The sequence below is a fragment of the Trachypithecus francoisi genome, unplaced genomic scaffold (assembly GCF_009764315.1).
Source record: "Trachypithecus francoisi isolate TF-2019V2 unplaced genomic scaffold, Tfra_2.0 Lachesis_group12, whole genome shotgun sequence".
Classification (NCBI taxonomy): Eukaryota; Metazoa; Chordata; class Mammalia; order Primates; family Cercopithecidae; genus Trachypithecus; species Trachypithecus francoisi.
Genome location: NW_022681457.1, coordinates 94,017,634 through 94,033,243, shown reverse-complemented (window position 1 = coordinate 94,033,243; position 15,610 = coordinate 94,017,634). Strand labels below are relative to the sequence as shown.

The following is a 15,610-nucleotide window of genomic DNA, read 5'->3' as shown; positions in this document are numbered from 1 at the left end:
CCTTTCATCCTCACCTCAATCCTTTGAGGGAAGTACTATTATGATCCCCATTTTACAGATGAAGAAACTGAGGTGCAGAAGGGAAATTATTTGTGCAAGGTCACACAGCTAGTCAATGAAGGTACAAGGATTTTAACTGAGGCTGACTGGTGCTAGAAGCCTCCCTGGAGCTGGCATTCTCTCCCACTTCCTCACCCTGAGCCACAGGGAGAAGCATGTTCTTCCTAGGCTATGAAGAGGCATGCAGGGCTCCAGACAAGGACGGAAGAATAACCACTAAGCAAACCCATCAACTGTGCGCCAGGTCCTGAGCTAGGCTTCTCTTCTAGCTGGGTCAATAACTCTTTATAGCAATCTGCGAGACCCAAACCTCATTTTCAGGACCTTGAGACTCCCTCCCCATACACACACAAAATCAGGGATTGCTTTTCCCCTTGATATTGGGAAAAGTTGGAATGAATAAGCACAACTATTCAGCAAGCTACTCTGGGATCTCTACTCCCTCCTCAGATGATAAGTTATCCATATTGCAATAAAGAAAGGGAATAGGAAGTAGATGCAACATTTCTAGAAGAAGCCCTGCTTTGTCCCACAACTGAGCCCCTTTGTAATGCCAAGCTTCTAGTGGAGAGCAGACAGGAACTGCCATGAAGCCCTGCTCTCCCAGGAGATCGTGGAGTTAGGATTGGACACTGCTGCAGCCCATCATGTCTGGCCCAGGAGAGGTTATAAAAAGTCCCTAAGCTCCTCCCACTTGGCAGAAGTTGCACTGTTAGACCCACAAAACTTGGTTGGTGGACTTGATCAAACCATTCTCCTTGTGCCAATGAGACCAAGGGGACTCTGCAAGCTTGGGGCTCCTGTGAGGCCTTGCCTATCCCTTCCCAACTTCATTTTCTTTCTTTTCTTTTTTTTTTTTTTTTTGAGACAGAGTCTCACTCTGTCACCCAGGCTGCAGTGCAGTGGCATGATCTCAGTTCACTGCAAGCTCTGCCTTCCAGGTTCAGCCTCCCAAGTAGCTGGGGCTACAGGCGCCCACCAACACACCTGGCTAATTTTTTGTATTTTTAGTAGAGATGGGGTTTCACTGTGTTAGCCAGGGTGGTCTCCATCTCCTGACCTCATGATCCGCCCACCTCAGCCTCCCAAAGTGCTGGGATTACAGGCCTGAGCCACCGCGCCCAGCCCCCAACTTCATTTTCAAGTCTGTTTCTGTTCCTTCATAAGCCTTGCTGAGGCCGGACATCATAGAAAGGTGACACAGTGCAGTGGTTAAGAACTTTGGCTCCACAGGCCCACCTGGGATCTTCTGGCTGAGTAGGCAGTAAAACAAGAGAAGTCCTCCTTTGTCTAAGAGTAGCAAGGCCAGAGGAACTGGAGATCAGGAAACCAGGGGCCAGGAGGGCCCTGAGACCATGCTGGGGAGTCTGCATTTGATTGTGCACAGAAGCCATTTGACGATTTCATATCATAAGAAATGATAGCCATTCATAACATTGTGATTTGGTGAAACCAGGACAGGTGCGAAGCCGACTCCCAGAGAGAGGGATGAAACACGCTGGTGGCATGTGGAATAATTGTACATGGTCTATGGATGAACATTTCTCATTTTTATGGTGACAAATTCATTTTAATGTGCATTATAAAAATATACATAACTAGCCCGTGAATCCTGTGATTTTCCATTTATAGGAGTAATATAAAGTCTCATTTTAAAAGAACGCACTCAAATAAAAAAGGCAGTAAGTCGATTTAAAGAACATATTAAGGAAGCCACAGCCTAGGAGGAAACAGATGTGGCAGACAGCCCTGGAGGTGGAGTGGGTGGCATCCGTTTGGGAATCCTGGGGCATGGGGAATCCCAGCTCCCCACTTAGTAGCTGTGTGATCTCAGACAAGGCACTTGATCTCTCTGAGCTGTTGTTTCCACCTCTGCAAAATGGCGGGGGGCGGGGGGTGTTGGGAGGGAACAGAAGTTTGCCTGGCAGGGCTGCGGTGGAGGTGAAATGAGGTCACATGAATGCATCTGTTTGTTTTCTCCCTTCCAGCCCCTCCCTGCTCCCCGATCTCACTCATACTCGGGCTGCTAGGAGGAGGCAGAGCTGGGATTGAACCCCTGATCTGTCTGATTCTGAGTCCCCTCAGGCACTGCCTCCCTCGCAGAAGCAGGAGTTCTGATGGAATCATTTGTCCATCACCGGATCACCAGGCTCCAGCACACACTGGCCCCTTGGCAGGTGCTTCCGTCACTCCCTGTGGAATACAAGTCTGAATCACCTTATTTTAATTCCCACCAAACTCCCTATGGAGAGGATAGCTATTATCCCAAAGGTCAGACCCTTTGGCCAAAGCCACTGCGATAGGCAGAATAATGTCCCTCCCCCACCAAAAAAAATATCCACCCTGATCTCTGGAACCTGTGCATACATGGCCTGGCATGGCAAAGGAACTTCACAGGCGCCAGGAAATTCAGGATCTTGAGGTGGGTGGGGAGATTATCCCGGATTATCTGGATGGCCCTGAGGTCATCAAATGGGTCCCCATAAGTGAAGGAAGATCAGAGAGAGACTAGAAGATGCCTTGCGCCTGGCTCTGCAGAAGGAGGAAGGGCCATGAGCCAAGGAGTGCAGGCTGCATCTGGAAACTGGAAAAGGCAAGGGAATTGCTTCTCTAGAGGCTGGAAAGGGAATCACTTTGATTTTAGCTCAGCGAAGCCCATTCCTGACTTCTGGCCTCCAGAACTGTAAGACAATAAATGTGTGTTGTTGTAGTCACTGTGTTTCTGGTCTTTTATTACAGCGGCCACAGGAACAAATACAGCTGCTCAGTAGAGGCCACAGCCAAGCCTGGGCCCCCTGTCGCTGGAGCCCAACGCACTCCACCAAGACCACAGTCCCCATCTGCACGAGTACAGCCCTTACTTCCTTGCTGTGTGACCCTGGCCAAGTCGTGAACTTCCCTGAGCCTCCGCTTCCTCCTGCACCAAGTGTGGATAATGGTAATGCCCATCTCGTCGTCTGTACGTGCAGGTGGCAACACTCTACATAAGCTCACTATTTATATTCTGCTGTTTTCCGTTACGAATGATAAGTTTTGAGTTTCTTCAAGTTGCTTTTCATACCTTCTTTGCAGACAGGTGGAACCCTTGAAAACTTCAGGCCCTCTGAATTCATCAAGATAAGGACAAGGAAATGCTCCATGCTGCCACGGCCGCAGCAGGGCAAATACAAATCTGCTTGTCGAACTGCCCTTGTCAATGTTATTTCTGACAAAGGAATCTTCTAAGATCCCCTGATTTCAGAGATGGTTCCCAGATCCTAGAGAGTCGTCTTTAATCCTGAAAGGTCTGTAATTCTGGCTGGTTATCCTGCTTAATAATTTGCTGCCATGGCCGGGCGTGGTGGCTCAAGCCTGTAATCCCAGCACTTTGGGAGGCCGAGGCAGGCGATCACAAGGTCAGGAGATTGAGACCATCCTGGCTAACACGGTGAAACCCCGTCTCTACTAAAAAATACAAAAAACTAGCCGGGCGAGGTGGCGGGTGCCTGTAGTCCCAGCTACTCGGGAGGCTAAGGCAGGAGAATGGCGTGAACCCGGGAGGCGGAGCTTGCAGTGAGCTGAGATCTGGCCACTGCACTCCAGCTTGGGCGACAGAGTGAGACTGTGTCTCAAAAAAAAAAAAAAAAAAATTGCTGCCATGGTATATTAATATTTAAACAGACAACTCTGTTTCCTCAAAGGCAGAATTACTTGTAAGCTTTCTTTGTTAAGTCAGAACATCACTGGAACTTCCCTCTTCACCCACATGCCTGGAGGTAAAAATAAAACCCATGACTCTGCCAGCTTTCATATTTAAACAAAGACTTTGGGAGTCTTGTGTCCTTTCCATTAACCTAGATGAAGCACTTAGGAGGGGCTGGGTCATGGTAAGGACTGCACAGTGGGAGGCATTTTGATCACGATTATCACTGTGATTCTTCCTGTCCTTTAAACCCTTTCTCAGCTGAGCCTCCCCCAGCCCTGGCCAGCAGAGGAAGATAGCAGAGAGGCACAGATCAGCTCCCATAGACCCAAGGGGCCAGTGATCTGCTGCAAGACACACAGCTGGTCAGGAGCAGAGCCAGGACACAGGTCCTCCTTGGGGACAGCTGCGTGGGCGGCATGTGAGTGGTGGCAGCCAAGGGAGCTCCAGGGCTGTCTTCTCCTGAGGGGCTCCTGGGTGCCCCCTGCAGCTCACCCAGGCTGAAGGTCAGCTTCCTGCCAGACCACTGGCCTGTGACTCCCTTCTGGCTGCGAGCCCCACCTCACTTCTACCTTTGAGGTTTGGAACCTGTACGGCCAAACCCAAAGGCCTGAAAAATGTGAGAAACGGCATAGTATTCTCTCCTGTCTCCTGCCCCGAATCCAGCACGGTCACCAGGGGTCAACGTGTGGTTGCATGTGCAACCCACAGGGTCCCTCCCCTACTCCCCTGCCTGTGGAAGGGGTCCAGGCCTTGAAGTCAGCCTGGAGAGTCAGCCTGGCAAGGGCAGCCCATAGGCCTGCGGCCTGGGGACAATCAGACCTTCCAAAGACCAGCCACTCAGTCCAGTGGGCAGGCAGGGGACCCCAACTGTCTGCCAGACACTCCAAGGAGGCCTCCCCTCAGCCAGGCAGTCCAGGGGTCCCTGGCTGCACCCAGGGTCACAATGACACCGTATCCTAGTCTGTTGCTGCCACAGGCTCTGCAGGCAGGAGGCTCCAGGGAGATGGGAAGAGCAGGCAGAAGGGGCACTGGCTGTGAGGTCTGCATAGCCAAGCCAGCACCCTCCAGCTGAATATCAGCTCTGGGTACACCCCAAGATGGAGCATTTTAGATCATGGTGCAGCCAATGCTGTCCGTGCGAAGCTGGGAAACCTGGCTCCCTCCTGGCCCTGGTCTCCACCCAGCCTTGGCCTCACTCTGAGTTGTAGAGTGAGGATTGTCATAGCACATCCAGGGTGCCACAAGGACTAGGTAATTCCCTCCTAAGCACCGGTTTCTGCCAGAGCCCCCTCCTCCCTGCTGCTGACCCCATCCTTAGGAAAAACCTCAGAGATCGAGGCACCTTAAGAAGTTGGTGGCTAAAATAGCACAACTGCCATTAACACCACAGTAGGAGTTACCTCATTAAGGGATTCTCCCAGCTAGGGGATTTTTATTTTAAAAAATAAAACAACAACCACCTGCAAACAGCAAAAGTGATAGGTCCCACTGAGGACCAAGTCTGGGGCCAGGCTCTAGATAGTTTAAAAAAAAAAAAAAAAAAGAAGCGAGGTAGAGAACTACTACACAAGGTGTGTGATTTGGTCACTTCTAAGAAAGCTGCAACTTTCCTGATTTGAAAGGGACAGACTTCATAAGCACATGACTTCTACCCACTGTCCCAACTCCCTTCTACCTTCTGGAAAGGCAGGTGCAATGCCTGGGGGCACAGCAGCCATTTGGGGATCATGAGGACAAAAACCATACCCTAATGCGGAGAGGAGAGAGAGGAAGAGCCAGGATCCCTGATGCCATCGTGAAGCCTCTGTACCAGCCCTGAACCTCCTTTCTCTGGACATCGTGTAATATAAGAGAAAAAAACCTCACCAGGCCTTCTGACTTCATCCCTTCAACAAGAGCCTTGTTTTGTGTGCTCAGGACATAGCAGTGAACAAGGCAGACAAGGTCCCTGGTCTAGCAAACATTCTAGTAGGAGAGGCGGTGAACAAGGACACACATGAACAAGAGCATCTCAGCCAGTGACAGCTCTTCATCACTTCCTCCTGTGCCCTCTTAGACAGGCTTCTGGTCTTGATTGGAGCACCAAATTGCTGTGGGGCTTTGGGATGGCCACTTCCCCACTCCAGCCTGTTTTCCTGTCTACAACATCAAGGAGGGGTCCAAATCCATGCTCTCTGAGGCCTGGCCCCTCTCAGCCAGGCCCTGGCACCAGGCAGGTTACTCTGATCAGCTGTACCCAGAGGCTGGACCCCCTCCAAAGTGACTGGGCTGTTGCTGCCCTCAAATTCCTCGGCACTGAGTAAACAGCTGGGCAGCTCTGGTCAGCCAGCCAGGCCTCCTGACTGCATCCTTCTCAGGGACATCCACAAATCTTCAGCCAGCTGCAGGCTGAAGAGTCCAACTGCCACTCAGGCTCCCCCTGCCAGTGCCCGGCACAGAGCAGTCTGAAGGGCCTGGCCATGAGGGGGCCACCCCTGCTGTTCTAGAGCCACCATCCCTACTCTGGGGACTCCAGCTGTGGCTAGTGCCTGCCCAGATCAGTCACTGAGTCTCAGCACCCTGTATGGCGCGCGCACACACACACACACCCCCCCCACACCCATCGTGCACTCCATACATCTCAAACTGGCCCGTCTGAGTGCTGGCCCCTCCAGTCTCCCCATTGCCCAGCCAGAGACTACAGCACAGCCTCCTCTCTCTCCTCACCCTCACTTCCACCCTCTCCCAACCGCCAAGCCCTGTGGATACTGCTTCCCTCCCACCTCCCAAATCTTTCAAGGTCCTGCTGTGTCACCCAGGCTGAAGTGCAATGCTGCCCACAGCTCACTGCAGCCTTGAGCTCCCAGGCTTAAGCAATCCTCCCACCTCAGCCTACCAAGTAGCTGGAACCACAGGCATGCACCACCATGCCCAGCTAACTTTTTTATCTTTTGTAGAAATGGGGTCTCACTTTGATGATCAGGCTGGTCTCGAACTCCTGGGCTAAGAGATGCCCCTACCTCAGCCTCCCGAGGTTCTGGGATTACAGGCGTGAGCCACCACACCTGGCTATATGTATACTTGAACAATTAAAACCTTTTGTCAAACGAGGAGATCAACTAGGGCATGCATCCAACTGGAAGGTCGCACTCCCCACAGAATAGCTCTGCCATGGCTCCTGGAGCCCATAACCTGTGCTTGTGAGGATGCCGCCATTAGGACGCATGTGAGGAGACCATGTGGCCCCACACACACACCCGCCTTGTCATGAAGAGAACTTGAGTCTGTTCTGGCATCCTCCAGGGGACGGTGTGAATACGCTAATCTGGGCAGGCGACTGTATCATTCATTTCTCCAAGCAGCGTCGCGTATGTCTTGAATGCCTGCTGTGTGCCAGCATTAGGACCTGGAGCAGTGACCAAGACAACCCTGGCTGCAGGGGCTGCCACCTGCTCAGGGTGCCCGCCAGATCCCAGCCCCACTCACAGAAGCCCTCCCACCACACTTCCTCCCCAGTCCGGGCTGCCTGGGGGCTGGGTGAGGCTGGGGCCGCAGATGGCAGCCCCAAGGACTCCAGGTGGGGAAGGCAGAGGTCAGTAATAGTCACAACGTGAGTGACAGCATCACGAGACAAGCCGGGTAACAATACCATCTCTTAGTCAAAGGCACAATCGAGATGACACCCGTGGGCTAAAAATAGCAAGCCCCTCTTTAGAGAGGTATCGGGTGTAGGGGAAGTCCGCAGACCCCGAAGGGACAAACCTGGTCCACATCCCGGCTTTCCCCCCCGGCACGCTGTGTGACCAAGAGCCAATCTCACCACCTCTCGGCTGCTCCGGTTTTCTCAACTGTAGAATGGAGGTAACAATATGTCGGCCCCTCTTGAAGAATTACTTCAAAGAATAAGATAACATTGAGGAATTTGGACTGGACAGGTGGTCCCCAACCTGTCACCTTCCCCTTTGCCACCTATACTTCCTAAAGGCTCATTTAGAACAAGCCTGCCTGGCTCAAGAACTTTCAATGGCTCCCTGTTGCCTGCAGAGTCACAGCCAGACAACTGAGCCTTGGAATGTTCCCACTAATCAGGTGCTGCCTCTCTGTCTGAAGCTTTCCAGAGAAGCCAAGGCCTTCTTGGAAGCAGAGCCCACATGCAACACCTCTCCTGGGTCCCACAGAGCAGGGCAGCCAAGAGGGCTAAGGCCCCTGCTAGTGCACTCTCCACCACCCAAGGATGCCTTGGCCAAGAAAGCTTAGGGGTACAAGGACTGAAGGTGTACAAGGCCTCACCAGCGTCAGCCCCACCCCACTCCCCTAAATACTGGAGGGAAACGTGGGGGCGTTTGTGGTTGGAGAAGCACGCCATTTCCCATGGTGCTATCTGATGTTGACATTTTCCACTCCACCCTCAGCTGCTTTGCTAAGCAATGTGACTCTGTCTCCTGCCTGGGGAGGGGAGCAGAGAGGGAGCCTGCCCCAGAGGGAGTTCCCAGGGGTGGCAGAGGGTCATGGTGATGTCTGGGAACGCCGAAGGGGCAGCATCGCAGAGCACAAGTGTAACCCTGTGAATGAGGTGCTGTGTTGCACCCATTTTACAGACTTAAGAAACTGAGGATTGTGGAATGAAGCAGTTTACTGGAAGTACATTTGGACTTCGGGCTCAGGCATGAAATCCTGTATACTTACCACCACCCTACATGATCTCCTGATGCTGCTTAGGACTGAAAAGAATTCTGAGATATGTACAAGGTATAGATCTTCTTCATCTTCCCTCCCTCTCCATCAGCCCCTCAGTGATGTGTGAGATGTTCGCATTAGCCCTTCTCCTTGTGGGTAAAATAATATCCCTGTTGCCCACTTTTGAAAATTTATGTTTTAGTAGATAGCAAATGTACATGGTACAAAGTTGAAAATATACAAAAGGATATACAGTGAAAAATAAGTACTCATCTAGCCCCTCCCATCTACCCTGTTATTCTTACTAGGACAAACATGATTACCTATTTTGTGGTGTTTCCTTCCAGAGATTTCTATGCATATGCAAACACATTCAAATACACACCAACATCACAAATAGTAGTATAACTTACCATGTTCTGAACCAGCTGTTCAACACTTAATGTGTTCGGAGATTGTTCCGTTTAATTTTTTTTTTTTGAGGAAGGAGAGAGTTTCACTCTTGTTGCCAGGCTGGAGCACAGTGGCACAATCTCAGCTCACTGCAACCTCTGCCTCCCGAGTTCAAGCAATTCTCCTGCCTCAGCCTCCCAAGTAGCTAAGATTACAGGCACCTGCCACCACGCCCAGCTAATTTTTGCATTTTTAGTAGAGACCATGTTGGTCGGGCTGGTCTCGAACTCCTAACCTCAGGTGATCCACCAGCCTCAGCCTCCCAAAGTACTGGGATTACAGGCATGAGCCACCAGGCCCAGCCATTTCCATTTAATTACATGAAGAGTGTGCCCAGTCTTTATTTTGGCTGCATACTATTCCTTTGGGTGACTATCTCATCATTAAATAAATTTTAACCCACAGACATAAGATTGTTTCCAGCCTTTTGCAATTACACACGCTATAGCAATAAGCACTATTGTACACATATCATTTTCACATGTGTGAATACTTACATGTGGAAGTTAGGTTCCTGAAAACAGAATTACAAGGTTAAAGGGTACCATCATTCCAGTGTCTTTCAGTATCAGCAAATTGCTCTTCGCAGAGGTTGTACCAATTCGTACTCCCACCAGCAAAGTGAAAGAGTGGCCACTTCCCATAGCCTCACCAACACAGTGAGGAATCAGACTTCTTAATCTTCGCTAATATGATTGATGAAAAACGGTTTGCATTGCAGTTCAATTCTTTTTAGAAGGTTGAGAATATTTTCACATATTTAGGAACCATTCGTATTTCCTTTTTTAGAAACTGCCCAGTTCCTTTGCCCACTTTTTTTTTCTGGTTGTTGGTCTAGTTCTTATTGACTTGCAGGTATTCTTTTGATGTTAAGGAAATTCTTCTTTTACCTGTAATGTAAGTCGCAAGAATCCCTGGATTTGCTTATGGAATTTTTCACCTTTTTTTTTTTTTTCTTTGAGACAGAGTCTTGCTCTGTCACCAGGCTGGAGTGCAGTGACATGATCTCGGCTCACTACAACCTCCACCTCCCAGGTTCAAGCGATTCTCCTGCCTCAGCCTCCCGAGTAGCTGGGACTACAGGCACCCGCCACCATGCCTGGCTAATTTTTGTATTTTTAGTAGAGAGAGGTTTCACCATGTTGGCCAGGCTGGTCTCAAACTCCTGACCTCAGGTGATCCACCTGCCTCGGCCTCCCAAAGTGCTGGGATTACAGGCGTGAGCCACCGCGCCCGGCCTTTCACCGTTTTTAAAAGGAACTTGAATGTGTTGATAATGTAATTTATAGTATCTGTTAAAATGAAAACTTTCCTCCATGGTTTTTGCTAGCACTTTCATGCTGCTGCTTTTACATCAGTCCCTCTTCTGAGTCACTTGTGTGTCCTGGCTTGCACCATGTTTCAGGCCCTGACATGCTGTATCCTCATCCTGTCTGTGTTAGTCTGGAGCGGAGGTTCGAGCAGGCAGGGGTGAGCCTGGGCACAGAAGTGAGCATCCATAAGGTTTGTCCACCAAGTGGCACAGGCCACTGTCCAGAGTTGCTGGAAGGGAAGGGCTGTGAATCACAAGGCCAGGTGTTGTGGCAGGAAGAGCACTGAGCCAGAAGTCAGCTGTTTTACTTGCTTCATGTACAGACTTACTCTGTGTGCCTCAGTTTACCCCTTTGTAAAATAAGAGAGCCTCCTCTCACGAACTTCAAAATGAGAATTATGTACTAGCTGCACACTAAAGCCCCTTCCTGCTCCTCTCTCTCTCTCTCCCACTTTGGAGCTATTTTATTCTTTGGGCATTCAGCCTGGGCTTTGGCAAACAGGGAAGGCTTCCAGGAGGAGGTAGGCCCTGGTATGCTGAGACCTGAGTTTCTGATCCAGTCTGGGAGCCAAAGCTGCAAGGAGGAATATGTGTTGAGCAGCAGCTCTGGACCTCACTCTCTTACCTTACCTGGTTCAATCCTCACAACAGCACAACCCAGCGATCCAGCAAGGCCAGATGACCTTCCGTTTTACAGATGAGAAAACCAAGGTTCTGAGACGTTGAGCCATTTGCCCAAGATTCTAGAGCCCAGGGTCCTAAGTGGCAGACTGGAACTCAAATGCTGGCCTTGGATGAGCAGAAGCAGGTTCTCAGCTTCTCCAAGGGTTGGAGGGGGCTGGGGAGGTTGGGTCAGGGTGTGGGCAGCAGTTGGTGGTCAGTGACTTTCCCTTGTGGCAGGAAGAAGAGGTGGGGGAAGCAGCTGGAGTTGGGAGATAGGAGGCTGAGGCAACAGGGCCTACAGATAAAGCAGGAGGTGGACAGGGGCGGGTGTGCACATCCCGGCAGCTGGAGTGTAGATGAAATCTCAGAGAGCCCGGAAGAAGGGCTGGACCAGGGACCATGTCACTCCCAGGTCTGACCACTCCCTGCTTCTCAAGGCCACATCTCACCCCTGAGCCTCGGAGAAGCCATCAGGGTATTTTCCTAGGCCTGGACACTGCAGCCCCAGCCAGGCCTCCCTCTTCTCCAGGGTCAGGTGCGAGGGGTAGTGTGACATGGTGTGAGAGTCAGAGCTCTGTCCTTCTGCTCTGCCTCAGCCCTGCTACACCTGAAAGTAATCAGCCGGGCCTGCAGACATTCCGGGCTTCTCGGGATCAACGTGGTCCTACCATCTTGTTTTTTTACTTTGAATGTCTTCATGACAGGCGCACACTTTCCAGCTCTCCACTGTCCCTGCCTCTCCCTGTTGTCCCAAAACCGGTCACACCCCACATTTACCTCCTCTACCTGGCCTCTAAAGAATTTCGATTTTGAGGACCTGAATTAGTTGAGCAGATGAACTGAAGGTCAAAGTTTGTAATTTCAGGGAGAAGGAACCTTTGAGATAAAAGGACCCAGAATGAAGCAGTAACATTCCCAGAGTCCCACTGCAGAGCTGGACAGAAATGGGGCTAGAACTTCCGACTCCCAGTCCAGTGCTCACTGACCTGACTTCTGCTGCTTCCCAGAAACACCTGAAGGAAAAGAATGGAGAATACACAGTTTGGGAGGCTGAGGCGAGAGGATCACTTGAGACCACGAGTTCAAAACCAGCCTGGGCAACATAGCAATACTCCATCTCAAAAAAAAAAAAAAAAATAGGTCAGCCAGTATGGAAGTGTGCACCTGTAGACCCACCTACTCCAAAGGCTGATGCAGGAGGATCCCTGGAGCCCAGGAGATCAAGCTTTCAGTGAGCTATAATTGCACCACTGCACTCCAGCCTGGACGACAGAGCAAGGCCATCTCCAAAAAAAAAAAAAAAATAGAATAGAAAGTAGAATACAAAAGAGTGTTGTTCTGAGCACTGTGACCCAAGGCAAGTCCCTGCCCTGCCACATCTGAGCCTCAGTTTCCCCATCCACACAGAAGGAGGCTGACCCAACAATGGTAAGCGCTGCTGTGAGCGCCTGAGTCCACTTCTCCCTCCCAGAGGCCGAGCGGGACAAACCATACGTTCCTCAGGCCTGTTTCACACGAGCTAATATTGACCCAATGCTGTTTCCCTTGGCCCTGCACAGGGGCTGTGTTTGCTCTGGCAGGACTCCAGCCTCGCCTGCGCCCCTCTGGGCTTCAGATGTGCTGGCCTAGGCGGGAGAGGCCAGGTCAGGGGCCTGCGCCTCATAGGCTAATGGGTGAAAGAGAAACCACAAGAGGCCCAGGACACCATCCCAGGCCCCCCTTAAAGCTTCTAGTGCATTATATATTTTTTTTAAAAAAAGAACTGCCCAACCTCAGTTTTAGAATCTCTGATCTTTTTTAATGTTATATTTCATAAATACACTTTTTAAACACACATCTAATATGCATGCATACACACACACACACACACGATATGTTAACTAAATGTTCAGCCTCATCTGGGAGTCTGGTAGAAAGCTTAAAATTAGCTCCTGCATTGAAGAAATGGCTGATTCCAGGGTTACACCAGGGAAAGAACAAGAGGAGCCTGAAACACCTTTTGTGCCACAAAGGAAGGAAGAAATCAAGGAATGACATGGCCATCACTGAGGACATGACGGAGGTCCCTCCGGGTTCTTCTGAGCATCAAAATAAACACCCACAGTAACACATCATCATCCACTGAAAAAAATAGGGAACTGTGAGTTCAGGCTGATGTGAATTAATGAATGCATGACAAAAGTTTGGTGTGGAGTTGGCTACTCATGGCATCTCAGAGTCCCAACCCAACAAAATCCTTTTCCATGATGAAGGGAAAAGAGTCACTCTGCAGCGGAGAAGCCAACCAAGGGAGCCCAGTGGATTTAATCGGTACCAGGGCAAATGAGAACCGTGAGCCACCTGCAGGGATGCAGGAGGAGAAGCAGCATCTCTCTGAGATCAGCCCTCTGAAGATGCCCGGCCTGATATAACCAAGAGGAGACAAACCCAACATAAGGAACGTTCTCCAAAACCAGCCTGGAATCTCCAACAATGTCAAGGGCGCAAAACCAAGACTCGATGAGGAGTTGTTCCAGGCTAAAAAGACAGGACGACTCAATGGCTAGGACATTCCTGGAACAACAGGGGGACCTAGGATACAGTGTGAGGATCGCTTTGGGATTTTCACATGGCATCGTGTTTGTGTAGGAGAACGTCCTTGTTAGTAGGAAATAGACACAAGTATTCAGCAGGGATAGAGCACGATGACAGCAACTTAGTCTCAGATGGCCAGGGAGAAAAATAGCTTTCCCTACTGTACTTGGGACGTCCTTATATGTTTGAGATTGTTAAAACATCAGAAAGGAGATGGGGGCTTCAGAAATCTTAGGTCAGAGCCAAGATGGTCAGACAGGAGGCAGGAAGAAGGAGCCTGCCTTGAAACACATCCCTCATTTTTTTTTTTCTTTCCTTTGGAGACAGGGTCTCACTCTGTCACCCAGGCTGGAGTGCAGTGGTGCGATCACAGCTCACTGCAACCTTGGCTTCCTGGGCTCAAGCAGTCTTCCTGCCTCAGCCTCCTGAGTAGCTGGGACTATAGGCATGAGCCACTGTGCCTGGCTAATTATTTTATTTTTTGTAGAGATGGAGTCTCACAATGTTGCCCAGGCTGGTCTCAAACTCCTAGCCTCCAGTGATCCTTCTGCCTCAGCCTCCCAAAGTGCTGGGATTACAGGCATGAGCCACTGTACCTGGCCCGTCCTTCCCCTTTCAAAGCACCCCAGCAAAGGAGATGACAAACAGATGTTCACAGGGGACAAGCCCTTCCTGAGCCACACAGGAACAGAGCAGCCAGCCTAGTAGCTCCCTGCTCTGATGTTTCTCTCCTCCTCCCTCAGGCTCTCTGAGGCTTCCAGGGGGTTCTGGGCTGCAACACCAGGCAAAGGCAGCGTGCTGAGCTCTAGTCCTCGCTCTGCCTCGACTTGCTGCATCCACTTGGGTAAGTTTCTTCCCTGCTCTGGGCCTCGCCCTGATCTGTTCAAAGGGACATCATGATGTTCTCACTAGCTGCTTTCTACTGAGCTGGAGGCCAAGGACTCAGATTTGGTTTGACTGGTTCTGCCTCTGACCTGCTGCTGGGTGACCTGGAGCAGGTCACTGAAGCTCTCTGTGTTTGCTCTATCAGGATAATCTGTTGAAATATTCACCAATGCCTCTCTCTCCAGAATTTGCTGTTGCCCCTCCCTCCCTGCCCTCTGCTCCCAGTCCCCACATCTGGGCAGCTGAGCAGGACACAGAAGAACATAGGCACAGCAGTCAGAGTACCTGCTTTTCCACGTTTCAAGAGCCCACGCTCTGAATAGTACAGAAAATTTAGAAGCTCACGTGATGAACCAGAAATATCCTCCCCACCCTTGAGACCGGGGTAAAAGGTGAGGAACAGAGGAGAAAGCTGGGGTTGGGGGGGTCCCTGCACCCCCCCCGGAGGTGACAGTTCTCCCAGGCCCAGGGAAAGACAGCATATGGTGAGAGCAGAGCTCAGGGCATGGCCAGAGCCACCCCATGGAGAGCACGGGGTGTTGCCTGGAGGGCAAGAGGGCCAGAGAGCTCTCTCAGAGGGACAGATGAAACTGGATGCTGCCCCTCTACCCACAGTGACACAGACCCGGCATTGACGTGGTGGCTCTCACAGTGACATGAACATGGCGTTGATGTGGAGGCTCTGAAGACACACTGTGGTCAGGAACAAGGAAGGACTCTGCAGTTCCCTGCAAAGTCTAGACAAGAACACAAGGCCAGGCATGGGAGCCCATGCCTGGAATCCCAGCACTTTGGAAGGCCGAGGTGGACAGATTGCTTGAGACCAGCCTGGGCAACATGGTAAAAGCCCATCTCTACAAAAAAATTTAAAAATTAGCCAGGCGTGGTGGTGCATGGCTATAGTCCCAGCTACTTGGGAGGCTGAGGTGAGAGGATTGCTTGAGCCCAGGAGGTTGAGGCTGCAGTGAACCATGTTCGCACCACTGCATTCCAGGCTGGGTGATAGACAGAGCGAGACAAGAAAGAAAGAAAAAGAAAGAAAGAAAGAAAGAAAGAAAGGAAGGAAGGAAGGAAGGAAGGAAGGAAGGAAGGAAGGAAAAGGAATGCAAACATCACAGGGGAAGCTGAGAAGGGACAATGCTAAGAATCTAATGTGTCCCTGCCCACCAGTGTCTCAGCGCCACCTAAACCCCCACACCCTAGACAAGCCTCGGCAGGGGCCAGTGGGAACCATGCTGTCTAGATGTGGGGCTTCCATCACTTAATGGAATGAGGATCTAAAATAGAAAAAAAGGTCAGTTCAGGAAGCAGAGGCAGGGTGC

The 15,610-nt window shown here is 50.8% G+C and overlaps 1 long non-coding RNA gene across 1 annotated transcript; it reads left to right on the top strand.

Moving 5' to 3' along the window:
* The first annotated feature begins 14,091 nt into the window (after positions 1 to 14,091).
* LOC117092985 lies at positions 14,092 to 15,162 on the top strand. The gene is made up of 3 exons (XR_004440989.1): positions 14,092 to 14,247; positions 14,474 to 14,680; positions 14,904 to 15,162. It is a non-coding gene; the product is annotated as an uncharacterized LOC117092985 (long non-coding RNA).
* Positions 15,163 to 15,610: the final 448 nt, after the last annotated feature.